This window comes from Bubalus kerabau, chromosome 20 (genome assembly GCF_029407905.1).
Source record: "Bubalus kerabau isolate K-KA32 ecotype Philippines breed swamp buffalo chromosome 20, PCC_UOA_SB_1v2, whole genome shotgun sequence".
NCBI lineage: Eukaryota > Metazoa > Chordata > Mammalia > Artiodactyla > Bovidae > Bubalus > Bubalus kerabau.
In genome coordinates, this window is record NC_073643.1 from 7,361,947 (window position 1) to 7,386,209 (window position 24,263).

Consider the following 24,263-nt stretch of genomic DNA (forward strand, 5'->3'; position numbering starts at 1 on the left):
TGGCTTGGAGAATTTTGAGCATTACTTTGCTAGTGTGTGAGATGAGTGCAATTGTGAAATATACACCCCACCAATCACACAGGATGCCCTGCTTCTGTGTAGCCCACCTAGGCTGCTCTATCCCAACAGCCTCCGTCAGGGCACACCCAGAGCTCCCCCTCATTTCCACTATAAAGGCTTCTTCCTCTACTGCCTGCCATTGAGTTTCTTCCAAAACGTGAGTGACATGGCTGACTCCCTTGCTATACCAAGCTCTGAATAATAACCTTTGTCTGTGTGGCTGATCTTCACTCATCTCCACAGTCCAGTAGAAAAGAAAGCCTCAGAGGTTAATGTTTCCTCATTCTGTAGAGAATTAACCAGTTGTGTATGTAACCTAGCAACTTTCTTTTAACAATCTTTTTTGAGTGCCCAGAAATAACTGTCCCTTATATGCTCTTGGAACCAGTTTTACCATCTCACTTGTTCCCTCATTAATGAGTTAATTAAATTGGTGACATGTGTTCACTTTATATTTGTATGGGAATGATGTTTTTAAATTTTTGAAAATTACACATTGACAACAGAAAAGAAACAAAATGCCTATAAACATCTAAGGAGAAATTCAAATACATATTATATTAAAAGTTATTTTAAAAGACAAAATAGCATACTTATTACACCTATAGAATATCTTCAATTTATTTTAATATTGTGAAGTAGCTGTCCGAGATATTTGTTGAGGAGACTTACCAAAGTTACTCAGCTCACTGGAATTACTTGGCTCTGAGTGGCATTAGTCAGTTTTTGCTGCGTAACAACCCCACCCCCCCAACCCCGCTACCAAATCCAGCTTTCTGCAACATTTATTTTTCATACTCACAGCTGTGCAAGTCAGCTAGAGTGGCTCTGCCTCAATATGAGCAGGCTCAGATCTGCTCTACCTTTGAACCAGAGGCTATTTGAGACAAATTTTTCCCATAGTGATGACAAAAGAACAAGAGGACAAGCTCTCCCAGGCCAGCCACCTCGCCTCGTGTCATCCTAGTCACGCAGCGGAGCCCACATTCAGGGTGAGCGCAGGACACACACTCCCCCACAGCAGGATGTACTGCAAAGTCTCAGGTCAAAGGTCACAGAATACACCCCCACAGAGGGGCAGTGACCTCACTGAACCTACAGCAAAAGCGAAACCATGGAGGAGGGAAGAACCCCACTGACCGGCTTTCAGAGGGGCTACACATAGCCACAGACCAGACGTGGAAGATGGCAGGTGGGGACAGTACTCACCTCCCTGAGGGACATGCCCTGCACTGGTGTGATCACAGCTCTTGGAGACCTCAGAGCGCTTCTGCAGTGTGAAGGTCACAATTCCAGAAGCAACCTACAGGGAAGTATGAGTCAAGATTTAAAAAGCCCGTGTCAGCTCTATGAGGAGAATCTCAGGAATAATCTGGCGTTAGCCCTGGTGTGCTTCAGTTCCCAGAGGCAATGACTGGGCTGGAAGAGCCTGAGGCCTTGGGAATAGAAGACAATACATTGTGAACACTTGAAATAAATACACTGCATAAAATCTCTGAAAAATCTTATTATAGTCTAATTCTGAGTAATGTTCATAAAACTGATGAAATAAAAGCTAAGGTCTAACATCAATGATATGCCTATTTGTATACATCCCAAGTTGGTCACTAATTATTCTCTCTTAAAGTATCAACAGCTCATTGATTGTGACAGATGGTTTATTAGGTGTAAGCTTTATTTTTACATGAATAAATTTGATGAAATGTTGTAACTGTTCTTACATAACATTACAGATAAAGCCATGAAATTAAAAGACGCTTACTCCTCGGAAGGAAAGTTGTGACCAACCTAGATAGCATATTAAAAACAGAGACATTTCTTTGCCAACAAAGGTCCATCTAGTCAAGGCTATGGTTTTTCCAGTGGTCACGTATGGATGTGAGAGTTGGACTATGAAGAAAGCTGAATGCTGAAGAATTGATGCTTTTGAACTGTGATGTTGGAGAAGACTCTTGAGAGTCTCTTGGACTGCAAGGAGATCCAACCAGTCCATTCTGAAGGAGATCAGTCCTGGATGTTCATTGGAAGGACTGATGCTGAAGCTGAAACTCCAGTACCTTGGCCACCTCATTCGAAGAGCTGACTCATTGGAAAAGACCCTGATGCCGGGATGGATTGGGGGCAGGAGGAGAAGGGGACAACAGAGGATGAGATGGCTGGATGTCATCACGGACTCAATGGACATGAGTTTGGGTAAACTCCGGGAGTCGGTGATGGACAGGGAGGCCTGGCGTGCTGCGGTTCATGGGGTCACACAGAGTTGGACACGACTGAGCGACTGAACTGAACAGATAGAGTCTGTACTCCAACTATCAAATAAGCTATGATCACTATCTTTTCCCATGCAGCTTATAAGTGTCTGATTACAGGAACACAGACTTAAAAAAAAAAAAATTAGATGCCTGATAGAAAAATGCTTCAGTTTGCTACCCAAGTTGATTTTTTCACTCAAAATTATGTTAGTGAGATTTCTCTTATATGTGTGGTTTTAGTTTACTCATTTCCAGTGCTATATTGCATTTCATTGTCTGTGTATCCTGCTTCCAAATTCATTCTTGTACTAATAGTTATTTAAAGTTATTACTTCAGTTTGGCATCCCAAAATATTCTTTTCCTTATCATTTGTCCTTCCACATATGCTCACGTCACTCCCTAGCAGACGTGCGCCATGGCTGGAGTTTGGCACTGACTGGTTCTAAGTATGTGAAGGAGGGCCCGCTGGAGGATGTGCTGCCTCTCCTCTACTCCATTCACGGTTGAGGCCAAGATTACTCAGGTAAGAGAAACATCCAAGACACTCTGCACTGGGCCAGGCTTGCTGGATCCTGACTAGCTTGCTCATGCATCTGCAGTTGGTCACAGGGAGGTGGACTGGTCCAGGAAGGTTTCACATTTCTAGAGGCAGCGTGGTTACTGGCCTGTTGACTGGGGCAAAGAGCAGCTGGGCAGAAGTCTCTTATCCTCCAGTAGGCAGGATATCAAGATGGAAGTAGATGCTCCTAAGGCCTGTTAAGTATCGGTATAAGCTAGACATCACCTCTTCAACATTTTATTGGCCAGCCAGCTCCTATTCAAGGGAAATAGTTCAGTTATCTATATTTCTATATAACAAATCACTTCAAAACTAACTACTTTAAAACATAATTCATTATTTTACTCACCAATCTATCATTTGGCCAGAGCCCGGTGGGGACAATTCATCTCTGCTCCACTAGATGTCAGCTGGACTAAGGCTGAAGGATCCACTTCCAAGATGGCCCCATCCCATGGCTGGCAAATTCCTGCCCAGGGAAGATTCTCAGTGGGCAGGTTACACTTCTTGAATCATGGGAGATGGATCCTAAGAGACTGGAAAAGGAAAGTTGCTAGTTTCTTAAGTCTTGGCCCAGAAACTGGTATAGCATCACTTCTGCCAACTCCTTTTATCACATCCTTATTCAGGAGAAGGGAGACTTGAGACTGTATCTTAAAACTGCCATAAGTGGGCTCTAAGCCCCAGCTTTATGAGAGACGTGACAATGCCACCTTGTAAAGGGCATGGGAACTGGAAGAGAAAAGAGTCACATCCATTTTCACAATCAGTGTGAGCGTGAAGGGGGAGAGATTTCTGGTTCAATATTCTCCTTTTACAAAGCTACTATTTACTCATCTCAGCCTTATATTAACTATAACTTATCAAGAGGCAAATTTAGAAACCCTACTCATTATTTAAATGGCTTGGGATTTTATATAGAAAGGCTTTAAAGTGCCTCCTTTTTATTTCAACGTAAATGTTAGTACTTTAGCTCCCCTTGAAAGATGTGAAACCATGTTTTATTGATGGGATAACTATTATGCAACAAGAGCGAGAGTAATCGTCTTATTCCACTCCACAGGATGAACATGGCCATTTCTGCACAGAAAAGACAGTGAAATGCTCAATTACAGCTGTGTGGTCAGTGTAAAATCTCTCATTTATATGAGCTGCAGAGTCATTAATTAGACATGGGCAGGGAAAGCTGTGGCCACCTTGGATTTTCTTTAGGCTGTCTTCTCTGTGCTGTATGAGCCACAGCCAAAATGACCTAGAGGCCAACCAGATAGAATCAGTCATTGACTCTCCCCATGCTCATTCATACTCTTCACACGTGACTCCATGGGATAGAACCACTCCTTCAGGGAGGAAATTCTGAACTTCATGCCTCAATTACATTCCCAAATCCCTACTTTCCTTTCCTAGACAGAAACTTAATTTCAATAAGAAGATCTGACCTCCCAGAAGTCCTAAAAATAAAGCATCTACAATGTCCACCTAGTATGGCTTAATAAGCTCTGTCCAAAAGTTCCACGCCAATTCCACCTCCTGGGGAGCACTGGGGTGGTGATAGCTCTGTTCACTGAGACAATTTGAGTCAGTCTTTTTATGGCTTTTTAGCTGCTCTCAGTTAAGAACTGTGTTTGGTAACAAATGATGGAAAACTTTACATACAATAGCTTTTGAAAAACGGAGTTGCTCTTGTTTCCCTTTTATGTTAATGTTGACTTATTTATTCACTTATTGAAGTATAGTTGATTTACAGTGTTGTACCAATTTCAGGTATACAGCAAGGTGACTGTTACATATTAATATATATTCTTTTTCAGATTCTTTCCATTATACGTTATCATAAGATACTGAATACAGTTCCCTGTGCTATACAGTAGGTCCTTATTGTGTATATATTTTTATATGATAGGTTTCAGGGATCATTTCTATAGTTTTTTTTTGTTGTTGTTTCTTTTAATGCACAAAGAAGTATAAAATTCTGGCAACCTCATGATACAATCAGGTACTTATACTGCTGTTTGGATTTTCTTATTCTGTGGTTTTCATCCTCATGTTTGTAACCACAATGTTACCAATCAACGTTTTAAAATTTTGGATTGAAATTACTATGATGATCTTCCTAGGGGAAGTGTTTGAGGTTGTAGACAACAGAAGAGGAATCAACCAAGAAACATGAGGAGCCCGGAGCCTTTATTCACTTAGGTTAAGGCCATTCTGAAAACACTCTTAAAATACATGTACCTGTGGTTTTTTAAATTATCTTTTTAATAAACAGATTGGTCTAAAGTTTCTTGTCTTTTGGAACTGAAAGAATCTTAACTGATACAAACTGTATATCGCATATAAAGTAATTTCAGTTCAGTTCAGTTCAGTCACTCAGTTGTGTCCGATTCTCTGCGACCTCATGAACCACAATATGCCAGGCCTCCCTGTCCATCACCAACTACTGGAGTCCACCCAAACCCATGTCCATTGTGTTGGTGATATCTGAAGGTCTCTAAATCTATCTTTAAAAAATATTTATTGAATGTATTTGCTTTTTGCATTCGTGTAACAAGAACTCACATGGCAAGAATTTGGAACATGAGGAATTCCTGAACTGAATTTGGGAAAAACTACAAAAGTTGTATTTAGAGGGGACAGATAGTCTTGGATGCTTATAACAGAAGTAGAGACTGAAATTTATTGAGCTAAGCACCAGTGCCAGAATTAAGAAAAGGACTGAATATACGTAGGCATTTTCAAGATGGTGGAGAAGACACGGAAATCATCTTCCTTCCTACAAATACATCAGAATACATTTACACATGGAACCACTCCTACAGAACATCTACTGAATGCTGCAAGAAGACCACAGACTTCAAAAAAGGGAAGCTGATCTCCACAAAATGGGGTAAGACCAGAGAAGAAAGGAAAAAAATGGACAAAGGAAATGGGATGAGGCCTGCAATTTAGGGAAGGAGATGTGAAAGAGGAAGTTTCTGCACACTGGGAAACCCCCTTACGGAGGGGACAGAAGGGTCCTTTTGAACCTCAGAGGTGGGGAGTGTAGCAGCAAGTGCATGGAAGAGAAAGTGGAGAGAATTCACCACAGAGATCAGTGCCGACCAGCACTCCCCAGTGGGACATCTGTTTGTACACCCACCACAGCAAGTTGGGGCTAGGTGCTGAGGCTCCGACTTCAGAGGCAGACCTCAGGCAGAGGATTGGGGTAGACTGCTGGGAAGATACTCAGGAGGGGCTAGTACAACACAGCTGAGGGAGACCAGAGAAAAGCCTGGGCTAGTCAGAGAGCCAAGAGATCTTTGTTGCAGGGACCCTCTAACTCCCTTCGCTCACAATCTGCAGAACACCACCTTTACAAGGGCCAGAAGCAGGGTGGGATGCGGCAGTGGTTTGCGACCCCAGAGGCAGCCAAGCCTGCTGGCCACCAACCACCACAAAAATCCACGGGAGAGCAAGAGGCGGGGGACTGTAACTACGATCTGGAACCCCAAAGATGAGCAGACTGGCTGGCTGCTGCCTAGGCATACCCAAGTACTAGAGGTAGGAGATAAGACGCTGTTGCAGTCCCTGACCTCAGAGATGGGCATGACGGGACTCAAACTGTGGTATCTTCCTATGGGGCTCCACCGCTGCAGGCACTCCCCACATGTCCCAGTTGTGTCTGCTGGACCCCTCACTGCCCCCAGGCCAACTGAGCAAGTGAGCCCCCATAAGCCAGTGCTTTCACCCCTCTCTTGTCTGGGCGGGGAACAGATGCTAGAGAGAGGCCTACCAACAGAGATGGTACCAAAACCAAAACTGAGCAGCAGGGGCTGTGTGACCCAAGAACAGGAAGGGGATTTGCTTGCAGTCATGGGATCAGCAGATTAAATGCCCACAATTAGCTTGAGACTGCAGACTTCGGGGGCAACTACAGCTGGAGTAAGACCCGTCTAGCCTGACCGCACAGTGCCCACAGCAGTTCCAGAGACTAACCCGGAAATCCTGAGGGAATTCCCGAGTAGGAAGACTGGTTGCAGCTAATTGTGTGGCAAGGACACTAACAATTGAGGCCATGGGAGAAATTCTTAGTGCCACCCTCTCTATATAGGTTTTCATCTTTTTTCTTTTTCATATTATTCTATTATTGTTTGTTTTTATTATTCCTTTTCAATTTTTTACTTACATTTTCCTTTTTTAATGTTTTTGCTTTTACGTAAACTTATTTTACTTTACCTTTTTCCTATTTCTACAGTACTCTTTTCTTATATTGCATTTTTTCCATGTTTTTGGTTTTCTATTTTTGCTAGTATAGTTTTAGCAGTGTTTGTTTTTATTTAAAACACTTTTTGGGAGTGCATGAAGTTCTTTGTGAGTTCTTGTCTATTTAATGTTGCTTTTACCATTTGTCTTGGGGTTTTGTCTTTCTGTTCTTTTTTGTTTGATTTTTTTTTTTTTCTTTTCTCCCCTCCTCTTATTTTCTATCTCTTTCTTTCTCTTCTATGCTGTGTAGCTTGTGGAGTCTTGGTGCTCTACCAAGGGGCTGGCCCTGAATCTCAGAGGTGGGAGACTGAAGTCCAGGTTCACTGGACCACCAGAGGACTCCCAACTTCATGGAATATTAATTGAGAACAGCTCTCCCAAAGGCCTCCATCTCAACACTAAGACCTGGCCCCACTCAAAGGGCAGCAAGCTCCAGGGCAGGATGCCTCACACCAAACAATCAGCAAATCAGGAACATGATCCTACCTAGCAGACAGGTTGCCCAAAGCCATACCAAGTTCACAGACACCCCAAAACACCCCACTGAACATGGATCGTCAGAGAAATAAGATCCAGTTCCCACCAAGAGAACAGAGACACCAGTTATCCTCACTAAGAAACCTTCAAGGCACTGGTCCAACCACACCCTCTGGGGGCAGGATCCCCAAATAAGAGGAACCATGACCTTGCAGGCTACAGAAAGGAGACCTCAAGCAACTTAGATTAAACAAAATGAAGAGTCAGAGAAACACGCAGCAGATGAAGGAGCATGGCAAAAACCCACAAGACCAAACAAATGAAGAGGAAATGGGCAGTGTACCAGGAAAAGAACTCATACTAATAACATTAAATATGATCCAAAATCTCAGAAATTAAATGGAGGCACAGATGAAGTGAATGAAGGCACAGATCAAGAAAATACAAGAAATGTTTAAGAAGGACCTAGAAAAAATAAAGAATAGACAACCAGCAGTGAACAACACAATAACTGAAATAAAAAATACACTAGAGGGACCCAATAGAATAACTGAGGCAGAAAAATGGATAAGTGAGCTGGAAGATAGAATGGTGGAAACAACTAAAGCAAAGCAGAATAAAGAAAACAATGAAAGGAAATGAAAACAGTCTTAGAGACCTTTGAAACAACATTAAGCACACCAACATTTGAATTATAAGAGTCCCAGAAGAAGAGAAAAAGAAAGGATGTGAGAAAATATCTGAGGAGATTATAGTCAAAATGGGGCTTCCCTGGTGGCTCAGATGGTAAAGAATCTGCCTACAATGCAGGACACCTGGGTTCAATCCCTGGGTCTGGAAGATCCCCTGGAGAAAAAACTGGCAACCCACTCCAGTATTATTTCCTGGAGAATTCCATGGTCAGGGGAGTCTGGCAGGTACAGTCCATGGGGTCAATAACAGTCAGACACGACCGAGTATCTAGCACACTGCTACTGCTGCTGCTGCTCAGTCGCTTTAGTCTTGTCCGACTCTGCGCGACCCCATAGACGGCAGCCCACCAGGCTCCCCCGTCCCTGGGATTCTCCAGCCAAGAACACTGGAGTGGGTTGCCATTTCCTTCTCCACACACTGAGTCAAAAACTTCCCTAACATAGGAAAGGAAACAGCCACCCTAGTCCAGGAAGCCAAGAGTCTCATGCAGGATTAATGCAAAGAAAAACACACTAAGACACATAGTAATCGAACCAGCAAAAATTAAACAAAGAAAAAATATTAAAAGCAGCAAGGAAAAAGCAAAAAGTAACAAAGAAGGAAACCCTCATAAGGTTCAGTTCAGTTGCTCAATCACGTCCAACTCCTTGTAACCCCATGGACTGCAGTGCACCAGGCCTCCCTGCACAGCTCCCAGAGCTTGCTCAAACTCATGTCCAACAAGTCGATGATGCCATCCAACCATTTCATCCTCTGTCATCCCCTTCTCCTCCTGCCTCCAATCTTTCCTATAAGGTTAACCACTGATTAATCAGCAGAATCTGCATGCCAGGAAGGAGTGGCAGGATATACTTAAAGTGATGAACATAAAAAACCTACCACCACCATTACTCTATCCAGCAAGGATCTCATTCAGATTCGATAGAGAAATCAAAATCTTCACAGATAAGCAAAAATTATGAGAATTTAGCCCCACCAAACCAGCTTCCAGAGAAGGCAATGGCACCCCACTCCAATACTCTTGCCTGGAAAATCCCATGGACAGAGGAGCCTGGTGGGCTGCAGTCCATGGGGTCGCTAAGAGTCGGACACGACTGAGAGACCTCGCTTTCACTCTTCACTTTCATGCATTGGAGAAGGAAATGGCAACCCACTCCAGTGTTCTTGCCTGGAGAATCCCAGGGACGGAGGAGCCTGGTGGGCTGCCATCTATGGAGTCGCACAGAGTCCGACGTGACTGAAGCAACTTAGCAGCAGCGGCGGCAAACCAGCTTTACAAAAAATGACAAAGAAATTTCTCTAGGCAAGAAACACAAAAGAAAGAAAAGTTCTACAAAAACATCCCCCAAACAAGTAAATGGTAATAGGATCATACATATCCATAATTACCTTAAATGTAAATGAATTTTATGCTCCAACCAAAAGATACAGACTGGCTGAAGGGATACAAAAACATGACCTATCAGCTGTCTACAAGAGACCCACTTGAGACTTAGGGACACATACAGACTAAAAGTGAGGGGCTGGAAAAAGATTCCATGCCAATGGAAATTGAAAGCAGGAGTAGCCATACTCATATTAGATAAAATAGACTTTAAAATAAAGACCACCACAAGAGATAAGGAGGGACACTACATAGTGATCAAGGGTCCCCTCAAAGAAGATATAACAATTATATATGCATCCAACAGAGGAGCACCTCAATATATAAGGCAAATGCTAACAACTATAAAAGGAGAAATCAACAGCAACATAGCAATAGTGGAGGACTGGAACACACCACTCACATCAGTGGACAGATCACCCAGACAGAAAATTAACAATGAAACACAAGCCTTAAGTGGTACATTGGACCAGATGTTCCTAATTGATATCTATAGAACATTCCATTGAAAAGCAGTAGAATTCAGTTTGTTCCCAAGTTCACATGGAACATTTTCCAGGATATATCACATCTGGGGTCACAAATTAAGCCTTGTATATTTAAGAAAACTGAAATTGTAGTGAGCATTTTTTCTGACCACAGCACTGTAAGATCAGATATCAATCACAGGAAAAAATGGTAAAAAGCACAAACATATGAAGACTAAACACTATGCTTCTAAATAACTAAGAGGTCACTGAAGCAATCAAAGAGGAAATCAAAAAATATCTAGAAACAAATGACAATGAAAACACAACTGAACATCTGTGGGATGCAGCAGAAGCAGTGCTAAAGGGAAGTTTATAGCAATACAAGCTTACTTCAAGAAACGAGAAAAGCATCAAATAAACAACCCAGCCTTATACCTGAAGCAACAAGAGAAAGAACAAAAAGCCTCCAAAGTTGGTAGACTTTGGATAATAAATCGTAAGATGAGAGCAGAAATAAAAAGACATGAAGGAAACAACAGCAAAGATCAATAAAACCAAAACACTGGTTCTTTGAGAAGATAAACAAAATTGACAAACCATTAGCCAGACTCATCAAGGAAAAAAAAGGAGAATCAAATCAATAAAATTAGAAATGAAAAAGGAGAAATTACAACTGACAATGCAGAAATACCAAGGATCATGAGAGACTACTGTAAGCAACTATATGCCAATAAAATGGACAAGCTGGAAGAAATGGAAAAAGTCTTTACAAAGTACAATCTCCCAAGACTGAACCAGGAAGAAATAGACAATATTGACAGACCAGTTGTAAGCACTGAAATCAAAACTATGATCAAAAACCTTCCAACAAACATAAGTCCAGGGCCAGATGGCTTCATATGCAAATTCTACCAAAAGTTTAGAGAAGAGCTAATACCAATCCTGCTCAAACTCTTTCAAAAAATTGCAGAGGACGGAACACTCCCAGACTCATTTGACAAGGCCACCATCACCCTGATACCAAAACCAGACAAGAATATCACACATACAAATGTTTCAGGACAATATCATTGATTAACATAGATGCAAAATCCTCAACAGAGTTCTAGCAGAATCCAAAAACATATTAAAGGGATCATACACCATGATCAAAGGATTTAGTGTAGTCAATGAAGCAGATGTTTTTCTGGAATTCTCTTGCTTTTTCTATGATCCAACAGATACCAACAATTTGATTTCTGATTCCTCTGCCTTTTCTAAATCCAGCTTGAACATCTCGAAGTTCTTGGCTCACCTACTGTTGAAGCATAGCTTGGAGAATTTTGAGCATTCCTTTGCTAGCTTGTGAAATGACTGCAACTGTGTGGCAGTTTTAACATTGTTTCGCTTTGCCTTTCTTTGGGATTAGAATGAAAACTGACCTTTACCAGTACCGTGGCCACTGCTGAGTTTTCCAAATTTGCTGGCATATTGGGAAAAGGAATACACCAAGGCTGTATATAGTCACCCTGCTTATTCAGCTTATATGCAGAGTACATGATGCAAAATGCCAGGCTGGATGAAGCACAAGCTGGAATCAAGATTACCAGGAGAAATATCATTAACCTCAGATATGCAAGTGACACAACCCTTATAGCATAAAGTGAAGACGAACTAAAGAGCCTTTTGATGAAGGTGAAACAGGAGAGTGAAAAAGCTGGCTTAAAACTCAACATTCAAAAAACAAAGATCATAGCATCCAGTCCCATCACTTTATGGTAAATAGATGGGGAAACAATGGAAACAGTGAGAGACTTAATTTTCTTGGGCTCCAAAATCTCTGCAGATGGTGACTGCAGCCATGAAATTAAAAGACACTTGCTCTTGGAAGAAAAGCTATGACAAACCTAGACGGTGCATTGCAAAGCAGAAACATTACTTTGCTGACAAAGGTCCATCTAGTCAAAACTACGGTTCTTCCAGTAGTCATTTATGGGTGTGAAAGTTGGACCATAAAGGAGGCTGAGCACCAAAGAATTGATGCTTTTGAACTGTGGTGTTGGAGAAGACTCTTGAGACTCCCTTGGACTACAAGGAGATCCAACCAGTCCATTCTAAAATCAATCCTGAATATTCACTGGAAGGACTGATGCTGAAGCTCTAATACTTTAGCCATATGATGTGAAGAGTTGACTCGTTAGAAAAGCCCCTGATGCTGGGAAAGATTGAAGGCAGGAGAAGACGGGAATGACAGAGGATGTGATGGTTGGATGGCATCACCTTCTCAGTGGACATCAGTTTGAGCAACCTCTGGGAGATGGTGAAGGACAGAGAAGCCTGGCGTGCTGCAGTCCATGAGGTTGCAAAGAGTCAGACATGGCTAAGCAGAACACCACCACCACCACCACCACCACCACCATGATCAAGTGGGGCTTATTCCAGGGATGCAAGGATACTTTAATATATGCAAAGCGATCAATGTGATACACCATATTAACAAATTGAAAGATAAAAACATGATCATCTCAATAGATGCAGAGAGACTTTTTGATTAAATTCAACACCCATTTATGATTAAAGAAATCTCTTCAGAAAAATCAGCTAGAAGAAACATACCTCAACATAATAAAGGCCATATGCAATAAACCCATGGCAAACATTATTCTCAATGATGAAAAACATAAGGGCATTTCCTCTAAGATCAGGAACAAGACAAGTGTGTCATTCTTACCACTATTATTCAATTTAGTTTTTGGAAGTCCGACAGAGGAGCCTGGTAGGCTGCAGTCCATGGGGTCACTGGAAGTCAGACATGACTGAGCGACTTCACTTTCACTTTTCACTTTCATGCATTGGAGAAGGAAATGGCAACCCACTCCAGTGTTCTTGCCTGGAGAATCCCAGGGACGGGGGAACCTGGTGGGCTGCCGTCTATGGGGTCGCACAGAGTCAGACACGACTGAAGTGACTTAGCAGCAGCAGCAGCAGCAGCCACAACAATCAGAGAAGAAAAAGAAATAAAGAGAATCCAGATTGGAAAAGAAGTAAAACTCTCACTGTTTGCAGACAACAGGATAATAAACATAGAAAGCCCTAAAGATGACACCAGAAAATAACTAGAGCTAATTAATGAATTTAGTAAAGTCATAGGACATAAAATTTATGAGAAATCAGAAGGAGAAAATTTTAAATTAAGAAACAATCTCATTCACAACAAAAAATATAAAATATCCAGAAATAAACCTACCTAAAGAGAAAATAAAAACCTATATGCAGAAAACTGTGAGGCAGTGATGAAAAAAAAATCAAAGATTACACAAACAGATGGAGAGAAATACCATGTTCTTGGATTGGAAGAGTCAACATTGTGAAAATGACTATACTACTCAAAGATACCTACAGATTCAATGCAATCCCTATTAAAATACCAATGGCATTTTCCACAGAACTAGAAAAAAAACTTTCACAATTTGTATGGAAACACAAAAGACTCCGAATAGCCAAAGCAATCTTGAGAAAGCAAAATGGAGCTAGAGGAATCAACCTTCCCAACCTCAGACTACATTACAAAGCTACAGTCATCAAGAAAGTATGGTACTGGCACAAAAAAACAGAAATATAGATCAATGGAACAAGAATAAAGCCAAGGAATAAACCCATATGCCTGTAGGCACCTAATCTTTGACAAAGGAGGCAAGAATATACAATAGAGAGAAGATAGCCTCTTCAGTAAGTGGTGCTGGGATAACGGAGCAGCTACATGTAAAAGAATAACATCGGAACGCTTTCTAACACCATACACAAAAACAAACTCGAAATGGATTTAAGACTTTAATATTTAAGGTCAGAAACTATAAAACTCTTAGAGGAAAACACAGGCAGTTTGAAATCACAGCAAAATTCTCCTTGACCCATCTCCTAGAGAAATGGAAATAAAAGCAAAAATAAATAGGTAGGACCCAGTTAAACTTAAAAGCTTTTGCACAGCAAGGGAAACAATAAACAAGATGAAAAGACAACCTTCAGAATGGGAAAAAACAATTGCAAGCAAAGCAAATGACAAAGGATTACTCTCCAAACTATATAAGAAGCTCATACAGCTCAATATCAGAAAAACAAACAACCCAATCAAAAAACAGGCAGAAGACCCAAACAGACATTTCTCCAAAGACATACAGATGGCCAATAGATTACATGAAAAGATGTTCAACATCACTCATTATTAAAGAGATGCAAATCAAAACTATAATGAGGTATCACCTTACGCTAACCAGAATGGCCATCATCAAAAAAATGACAGACAGTAGGTGCTGGAGAGGATGTGTAGAAAGGGGACCCTACTGCACTGCTGATGGGGATGCAAACCGATGCAACCCCTATGGAAGACAGTATGGAGATTTCCTAACAAACTAGGACTAAAACTACCATATAACCCAGGAATTCCACTACTGGGCATATACCCTGAGAAAACCACAATTCAAAAAGACACATGTATCCCAATTTACTGTTTGAAATAAATCCCAACAGCACTGTTTACAGCAGGCAGAACACGGAAGCAACAAAGATGTCCATTGACAGATGAATGGATAAATCAGACGTGATACATAAATACAACACAATATTACTCAGCCAGAAGAAGGAACAAATATGAGTCAGTTCTAATGAGGTGGATGAACACAGAGCCTATTATACAGAGTGAAGTAAGTCAGAAAGAGAAAACAAGTATATATTAATGCATATATATATGAAATTTAGAAAAAGGTACTGATGAACTTATTTGCAAAGAAGAAATTTAAACACAGATGTAGAGAAGTGACATGTAGACACAGCAGGGGAAGGAGAGGGTAGAATGAATTGAGAAAGTATCATTGACAGATATACTCTATCATATTTAAAATAAATAACTAGTGGGAAGCTGCTATATGACACAGGGAGCTCAGCCTGGTGTTTTGTGATGACTTGGAGGGGTGGGATGGGAGGAGGGATGGAGGCTCCAGAGGGAGGGTATATATATACATATATATATGTGTGTGTGTGTGTGTGTGTGTGTGTGTATATATATATATAATTATGACTCATTCATGCTTTGTATGGCAGAAACCAGCACAACACTGTAAAGCAATTATTCTCCAACTGAAAAAAAGAAAGGGTTTGCCGAAAAACTTCAAAGAAAGTGAGACAAAGATGATGGAAAAGAAGAAATACAAGATGGCTAACAAACACATGAAAAGATGCTCAACATCACTCATTATCAGAGAAATGTGAATCAAAACCACAATGAGGTACCTTCTCATGCCGGTCAGAATGGCTGCTATCAAAAAGTCTACAAGCAATAAATGCTGGAGAGGGTGTGCAGAAAAGGGAACCCTCTTACACTGTTGGTGGGAATGCAAACTAGTACAGCCACTATGGAGAACAGTGTGGAGATTCCTTAAAAAACTGGAAATAGAACTGCCATATGACCCAGCAATCCCACTGCTGGGCATACACATCAAGGAAACCAGAATTGAGAGCGACACGTGCACCCCAATGTTCATCGCAGCACAGTTTATAATAGCCAGGACATGGAAGCAACCTAGATGTCCATCAGCAGATGAATGGATAAGAAAGCTGTGGTACATATACACAATGGAGTATTACACAGCCATTAAAAATAATACATTTGAATCAGTTCTAATGAGGTGGATGAAACTGGAGCCTATTATACAAAGTGAAGTAAGTCAGAAAGAAAAACACTAATAGAGTATATTAATGCATATATATGGAATTTACAAAGATGGTAACAATGACCGTATATGCAAGACAGCAAAAGAGACACAGTTGTATAGAACAGACTTTTGGACTCTGTGGGAGAAGGCGAGGGTGGGATGATTTGAGAGAACAGCATTGAAACATGTATATTAGCATATGTGAAATAGATTGCCAGTCCAAGTCTGATGTGTGAAACAGGGCATTCAAAGCCAGTGCACCGGGACAGCCCTGAGGGATGGGATGGGGAGGGAGGTGGGAGAGGGGTTCAGGATGAGGGACACATGACATGGCTGATTCATGTCAATGTATGGCAAAAACCACCACAATATTGTAAAGTAATTAGCCTCCAATTAAAATAAATAAATTAATTTTTTAAAGGGTTTGCAGAAAAACTCCAAAGAAAGGGAGACAAAGATGAAGAAAAGAGCGAAAGCTTATAAAACAAATCAAAAATAAAATACAGAGGATTAAAAATCATAATAGAAATGTAAAAGTATTTATAGCTGAATTATAATGAGAATTCTATTCACCAAGACTTGTAGGTTGAAACGAAATTGTTACTTGGAAGAGAACAATTCTAAATGCTTGTATTTGAGGAAAAAGGCTAGAATTTAATTTGCTAGATATCCAAGTTAAGAATTTAGAAAAAACAACAAAATAAATCCAAAAATTAAAGGGAAGAAGAGAAAACAAGTGCAGATCAAAGAACAGGATCAAAAAGCCAGAAGTTAGTTCTTCAAAAAGACTGTGGCAATAGGCAAAGTCTAGTAATATTCAGCAAGGGGAAAAGCAGGGGAGGGGGACAAAAGTAAATAACATTAGGAATGAAAAGCTGGCCCTATAGATAGACTCAGCAGATTAAAGCAAGAACAAAGCAGCATTATGGACAATTTCTATGCTAATGATTTGACAACCATGAAAATGGACAATTTCCTAGAAAAAAAATAATAAGATTCATTCAAGAAGAAATAGAGTCTTCACAGTGCTAGAAGCATTTAAAAAACAGATTCAGTAATTTAAAAATCTTCCCAGAGGCAAGATCTTTTTCCAGGAGGATTCTATCAAATTTTCAAAGACTATATTTAAAGTATACAAACTCTTCCAGAGAATAAAAGATAAAATATTCACAGCCCATTCTAAGAAGGCAGAATAACTCTGATCCAAAACTAGAAAAGAATATGAAAATGATCAGCTTTCTTATTGATAGAATATTTTTATGACCCAAAGGTAGGGAAGAATTTCTTAAACAAATAAAAATCACTGAACAGAAAGAACTGAAAACTTCTACATTAAAATTAATATATATTCATTGAGAACCACCATCCAGTGCACAAATACATCATAAAATAAGGGAATATTTCAAAACACATATAATAGGCAAAGGATTAATATCTAGAGTATTGAAAGAATTCTTTAAATCAGAAGAACAAACAAAAAATGGACAAAGACATGAACTGGTATTTCACATGGAAAAGAATTACAAATAGCAAATAAACATAAGAAAAGATGATCAACTGCATTATCAGCGAAGGAAATGCAAATTAAGACCATAAGAAGGTACATTTTAAATAGAATCCATGGCAAAAATTAAGAAATTTGGCAATGCTATGCCCAAAGGATGCAAGTCAGTGAGAACTCTTCTGCACTTGATTGGAAGGTAACTTGTTAGAACAATTGTGGTAAGCAATTTGCTCTTCCTTATAAATTCAAGTGTTCACATATCGTAAGACACAGCTACGCCTTGTTTGAGTAACACCTTAGAGAAACTTGCACATATGTACCATTGCTAGAATGATCGTAACAGGATTGTTGCAAGTAAGTGACTAGTTTAAAATGTCCATCAGTAGGAGATGGGGTAAATAAACTGTGGAATATTCACACTGGAGACTATTTCATAGCACATTAGTTCAGATAATACAATGAACAATCTGGTATTATTTCCTATATGTATATACATTTTGTCATTTATTTCCAGTATGCATATGTGCTCACTCATGTTTGACTCTTTACGACCCTTTGGACTGTAACCTGCCAGGCTCCTCTGTCCATGGGATTTTCCAGGCAAGAATACTGGAGTGGGTTGCCGTTTCCTCCTACGGAGGATTTTTCCAACCCAGGAATCGAACCCTCATCTCCTGTATCTCCTGCACTACAGGCAGATTCTTTACTGCGGAGCCATCGGGAAAGCCCAGAGAACCTCAAACGGGTCCATGAGGAGGCACGTGAGAGGATGCTCATTTCAGCACTGTTTGTGAAAGCAAGACCCACCTCCAAAGGGACAAGTAGAATGCGACAAATGTATGTGATGGAACACTGTGGAAACTACAACAGGCAGGAAAATAAACCAGACTCACCAAGTGCACATAAAAAGTTCTTCAAAACACAACATCGAGTGGGAGAAACAGCATTTGATTAGCATCTCAGCTATACTTATGTAATTTAAATAAACATACACACCACCAAACATTCTCAAAGAACACCAACATCTAAATACTATCGATGTAGAGGAAGTTCACTTCTTAAATACAGCAGTTCAGCTCAGTTCAGTCTCTCAGTCATGTCCCATTCTTTGCGACCCCATGAACACAGCACACCAGGCCTCCCTATCACCAGCTCCCAGAGTTCACCCAAACTCATGTCCATCGAGTCGGTGACGCCATCCAACCATCTCATCCTCTGTCGTCCCCTTCTCCTCCTGCCCTCAATCTTTCCCTGCATCAGGGCCTCTTCAAATGAGTCAGCTCTTTGCATCAGATGGCCAAAGTATTGGCGTTTCAGCAGCAGCAGACTGAGTGTCTAAGAGGCAAAATGGCATTGGAAGTGGGGATGGAAGAGAATAAAATAAAAGTGGGGGACTTCTCTAGTGGTCCAACGGTTGAGAACCTGCCTTCCAATGCAGGGGATGTGAGTTTGACCCCTGGTCAGGGAGCTGAGATCCCATATGCCAATGGTCAACCAAACCTGAGTGCCCCAACAACAGAGCCTGCTCGCCACAACTAGAGAGAAGCCCAGGCACTGCAACTGAGACCCAACACAGCCAGAAATAAATAAATTAATGTCTTTAAAAATGAAAATATTAGTATAAAACAAAAGAAGATGCCTGCATAGACTAAAGCAAGCAGCAGGCCAGCAACTGCAATGTACACTCAAACTCCTCTCTGTGCAGTTGAGTTTCTCACAAACACATGCACACACACACAGTCATTCATTTTCAGGGAGGTTTTAAAACTACCTATTAATCTACTGAACCCTCGGATCTTACAGCCTTTGTTTTATCACAATTGACTTGTTATCAGAGACCAGGTTAGTTCGACAGGACTAACACCAGTAATTGTCAAATTCTTCTCCAAATTCCCACAGATAGAACATTGCTTGGTTATCTTCTAGAATTATTTTAAATTTTTCTATCAACTGTTAGGTATGTGGTCTTTCCCTGTATCTCAGCTGGTAAAGAATCGGCCTGCAATGCAGGAGACTCCAGTTTGATTCCTGGGTCAGGAAGTTCTCCTGGAGAAGGGATAGGCTACCCATTCCAATATTCATGGGCTTCCCTGGTGGCTTAGATGGTAAAGAATCCACCTGTAATGAGGGAGACCTGGGTTTGATCCCTGGGTTGGGAAGAGCCCCTGGAGGAGGGCATGGCAACCCACTCCAGTATTCTTGTCTGGAGAATCCTCATGAACAGAGAAGCTTGGCCAGCTCCAGTCCATGGGATCGCAGAGTTGGATACGGCTAAGGGACAAATCAGAGCATTAGGTCTGTAATTCCTAGTATCTCCCTTTTGAAAAGCAGGTCATATTTTTCCCAGCTTTACCCTTCTTGCGTCTCTCCCATTCTCCAAAAATTTTCAAATATGGACAATAATAATAATCTTAAAATAACAAACAAGATAAAACCTGCGAGTGCTTTCAGGACTCTGGAATGTGACCTGTCTGAGCTTGTTGGGGTAAATGCATTTAAAGCAGCTTTGTGATTTCTTTGCTAACTCATTAATACTTGCTGCATCTTCATACTAAGACATTGATTACTCACTAAAGGCCACAGCCTTTGCAAAGAGCTTCTGTGATTTAGAAAAATACATAAAAATATAAACATAGCATGGAAACAGAACTAGCAGTGGAATATGAAACTGCTCATTCAATATTCAACTGACTATGTTTAAAAGGAATTTACATGGTGATGTCATGAGTAAGAACCAGAAACGTGAATTCTAATTTCCTATTGCCCGTTAATGACCTTCATCTATGAAATGATGTATATGTTTGTCAGGATCAAATGGGATAATGGATGCAAAATATCCCTGTAAACGTCAAAGAATTTCTAAAAAATGAACATTTTATTTTTTTATTTCTACAACTGTGTCTGAAGAAGTGGAAGGGTATATTCACTAAGATGTGTTTTGTTACTTAAGCAGTAAGAGGAATGTATTAGTTGAGCATCTGGAGAAGTCTGGAGAAGCTAGATGGGCAGGCAGTGCCCACCTCCCCTCCCTCAGTTTTCAGCCCCAGGTCCTCCGCTCATGCCCACCTTCACGGTCACATGATGCCAACAGCACAAAGGGCCACCACGCAGCTGGTGGTACAGACCTGGAAGAAACTAGGGCTGCAACCCTAAGAGTTTAAATGACACCCCTGCAATTGTGTCTTCCGTACTGAGTAGCCTGACTTGGGATGCGTGTCCACCCTCTACCCGTCCCTGCGGCCGGGAGCCTGGGACATGTGGATGGGCAGAAGCCAAGCAGAAAGCCTGGCCAAAGGAGCAGGTGTGCGCAACTCCAGAGGGCAGCACTCCTGTGTCCCTGAGAAGTAGGTCCTAGAGAGTCAGTCAATACAAGTAGACGCTGTGGACCCCTGGGAGAAAAGGCAAGGCTCGGACTGAAAGTCCTTTGAGAGTTGGGAATAGGACAGCCTTCCTCACCATCCACAGGCCAGACCCCCAGGAAAGCCCTGGATCTCACCCCATGACAATTTCCCTCATCCCTGCACACTCCTCTCCCCAATTCTTCTCTGGACTCGTCCCCACCTTGGCTCCTAAACCCACTGGCTGAGGAAGTCGTGTGCAGCCACGCTGGTCATTTCCCAAGCCCCCCTCCCTGTCAGCTTACTGGCAGCCTGTGCCCAGCATTCCAGGCCAACATCAGGTACCGTTCCACCCTAATCCCACATGACCATTCAAAGTCACGCTCCTTTCTTCTCTCCTTTCTTTAAGAGTCTGTGACCCAAATCATAATTTTCCTCCTTTCCTCTGACTTAATTCCATTTCTTTGACTGGTTCCTCTGTTTTGACAAAGGAATGCTGACGTGTTTCTGGCCTCTCTTCAGGGTTCTGTTCTTTTGCTATCGCAGGTTCCAGAGGACTTAGCGTATGCACTCTGCGTGGATGACTCAGAGGGGTAAATACACCCAGCCACCTGGAGATATCTGACTTCCCCAGGCATCCTAAGTCAACTACAGGTCTCTCCAACTCAAGCACTCAAACCAAAGTTGATTGTTATTATTATCTGATCCACCTTGGAATAAAAACAAACAGAAGCCAGCTGCTCTCTGGTAAGTGGTGCTCAGGGATGGCACCATACAGCCACCTGAGACAGAAGCCTCGGGGCTCCTCCCCGGCTCTCTCCACCTGCCACATCAGCCAGGGACGCAGCTCTCCCCTTAACCCCCAGCCCCTGTCCCGTGGTGTCCCCGTATGTACACCCGAAGTATCGTCCTAGGTAAATGCTCTCTTCCCCTGCTGGTCTCGCTGCTTCCATTGTGTGCATCATCTGCACACCTAAGGCAAAGAAAAAGAAAATATAAAAATCAGATCATAGCACCTTCCTTACTTAAAACCCTCTGTTGTTTCGCAGTGCAGAGCAAACTACATGTTGTCTACAGAAGCTGCTGTTTGCTCTTGTGGACAGTGTCTGCAACAACTTCATTTAAGTCAACGAATGAGATCACTAATCAGAGTAGAAACAACTTCATTTAAGTCAATGAATGAGATCACTAATCAGAGTAGAATTGATCAGATCCAGAGTCCTCCTTAGCCTGGTGTCTCCAGCACCAGGCCCTTGGCACCTTAGGTCCTTGTCTACCTTAGCGCTCACACAGCTTCAGGAAGCGGGTCCTTGTAGTGGCCCCATCTCACAGGCAATGAAACAAAGGGACAGAGAGGTGAAGAAGCTTGCTGAAGATGCGTGAGTAGCAGAGCCGGCAAATCAATAAATAGGGCAGCCTAACTCAAGAGTCCCCATTTCTAGCCATCCATCCAAGGCACTGCACTTGTCTATGTGGGTTCCCTTAACCAGCCCAGACATAAGCCAAAAGTTATTGAAATTACTGTGGACATACAAGTGAGGGTCTCAGTTCACCTTCAACCAAGCATGCAAATGGCAAGATCAAAGCTGACCACAGGGAAGCCCCACGTGTAAGGCCAGTGCTGAAGCCCAGTCATTTGCAGGGAAGGCCGGGCCTCGCTGGGATTCTCCCAGGTATGAGGGCTCTCAGTGGCCGCGGTCACCTCCTCCAGGCCTGGATGGGTGCAGAGTGCCCTGCTCACCTTGAGGAATGACTCTCTCCATAAAGCCAGTCTTGGGATGACACTGACAGAGAGCCTCTGCCCCTGTGGGTGAGCAGAGCAGCAGGGCCGTCAGCTGTTGGCAAGTATCCCAAGACCGCTCTGAGGCTGTGCAAGAATTCTAATGAAATGCAAAGCATTCATCAAACAGGAACACAATAGGTTTTCAAAGCTCATGCTCAGTCCTTTAACTGAACAACCACTGTCCCTCTTTAGGAAACACTACAGGCATTTCCCCGCTAGTAGAAAAAACACAAAACTTTACAAATTGTCTTATCATTTTTGTATTTTCTAAGTTTTAGGTTATGGACAGGTTCTATTATTATAAGGAAAAAGACTTTATAAATATTTTAAACATTTTTTTCCAAAGTCATGTACTCCCATGGTTCTCACAGGTGGTTCATTAACAGAATCAACACGGAAGATGTGTTCAAATGCAGACCTACTGAATCAGATTCCCTAGTGCTGGGGTCGAGAACCCGGGAAAGTGTGTCTCAGCTCACAAGTTCAGAAGTCCAGGCCTCTTGTCTATGTGAATTGAGTTGAATGTCCAATGCATTTCCTGTCTCTCTCTGCTTAACAGCACCCAGATTTTATTTCCGTAGCTACCTCTCTCTCCACATCCCGTATTTATCCAGAATAAGCTCATTCCTTCTCTCATTCCTTCTCTCATTCCACAAGTAGTCCCTGGTTGGTTTAAATCAGCCCTGGGTTCAAGGGTGAGCACCTATGCAATCAGAGCTGATCTCAGGACTTGATCAGAATGCTGGGGCAGAAACTCTCAGCATCTCACCAAAGCTGAACAGGAAGCCCAGAATCCCAGGCCTATGGCAGCCATCTTTAAACCACGAGTAGAAACAGGTCTGGGTGGAAAATGACACCGTGGAAGCTGAAGCAGGGAGATGGAAAGAAACTGCAACCTTCTGGATCAGCCAATCATGGAGCCTGCCTAGGCTCTGAAAGCTCAGGTACGTGAAACGATAAACCGTTTCTTTGAAAGGGCTGACTGAAATTAGATATTCTGTCCTTTGCAACGTGGAGTCCTGACAGCTCTTTATTGTTCTTGGTTTCAGCTGCAATACCATGTACTGATTTAATCTAGTCTGGTACTCTTTTGGAACACTACAACCAAGTTCTAGCTACCCTCATGGCAAACAAGTAACTTAACTAAAAAGAAAAAAAAATCACAGGATGCAGGACACAATGCCTTTCTCCCCATCCGTGATCATGACAACCGTCCTTGTATAAGAAGACCCTGGCTTCAGGGCTCCTCAGCTCCTGGCCCCAGGCTCTACCTCAGCTCCAACCTTAGGTCTCCCAGTGCTACGGTGAGGCCTCTAGTTCTGGGCAGTTGCCTCTGACTTGGACTTTGCTTCTCGGCCCACTGACCCTCTACTGAGATAGCCGGTGTACCATTTCAGTCCATTTTCTCCGGACATTGGCTCTCCGATAGGCTTGCTGCTGCTGCTAAATCACTTCAGTCGTGTCTGACTCTGTGTGACCCCATAGATGGCAGCCTACCAGGCCTCCCTGTCCCTGGGATTCTCCAGGCAAGAACACTGGAGTGGGTTGCCATTTCCTTCTCCAATGCATGAAAGTGAAAAGTGAAAGTGAAGTCGCTCAGTCGTGTCTGACTCTTATGTCGACCCCATGGACTGCAGCCCACCAGGCTCCTCCGTCCATTGATTTTCCAGGCAAGAGTACTGGAGTGGGGTGCCATTGCCTTCTCTGCTCCCATAGGCTTAGCTTTTCCTCGTTCATCTCCCAGGAGGGAGTCTCATCTCCCACAAGGCCAGGATGCATGAGCCCTGGAAGGCACTCAGTGTTTCTGATAGGG

The 24,263-nt window shown here is 42.1% G+C and overlaps 1 protein-coding gene across 3 annotated transcripts in view; it reads right to left on the reverse strand.

Moving 5' to 3' along the window:
• Positions 1 to 24,263, reverse strand: part of GADL1 (glutamate decarboxylase like 1) — a 505,418-nt gene that overhangs the window by 406,924 nt on the left and 74,231 nt on the right. For 2 of the 3 annotated variants that reach the window (XM_055558455.1, XM_055558454.1), the window contains exons 2-3: positions 3,222 to 3,408; positions 1,270 to 1,363 (exon numbers count right to left, since the gene is read on the reverse strand). The gene's annotated coding sequence lies outside the window, so the exon portion shown is untranslated. The remainder of the gene's footprint in view (positions 1 to 1,269; positions 1,364 to 3,221; positions 3,409 to 24,263) is intronic. The other variant, XM_055558457.1, reaches the window with a different exon arrangement.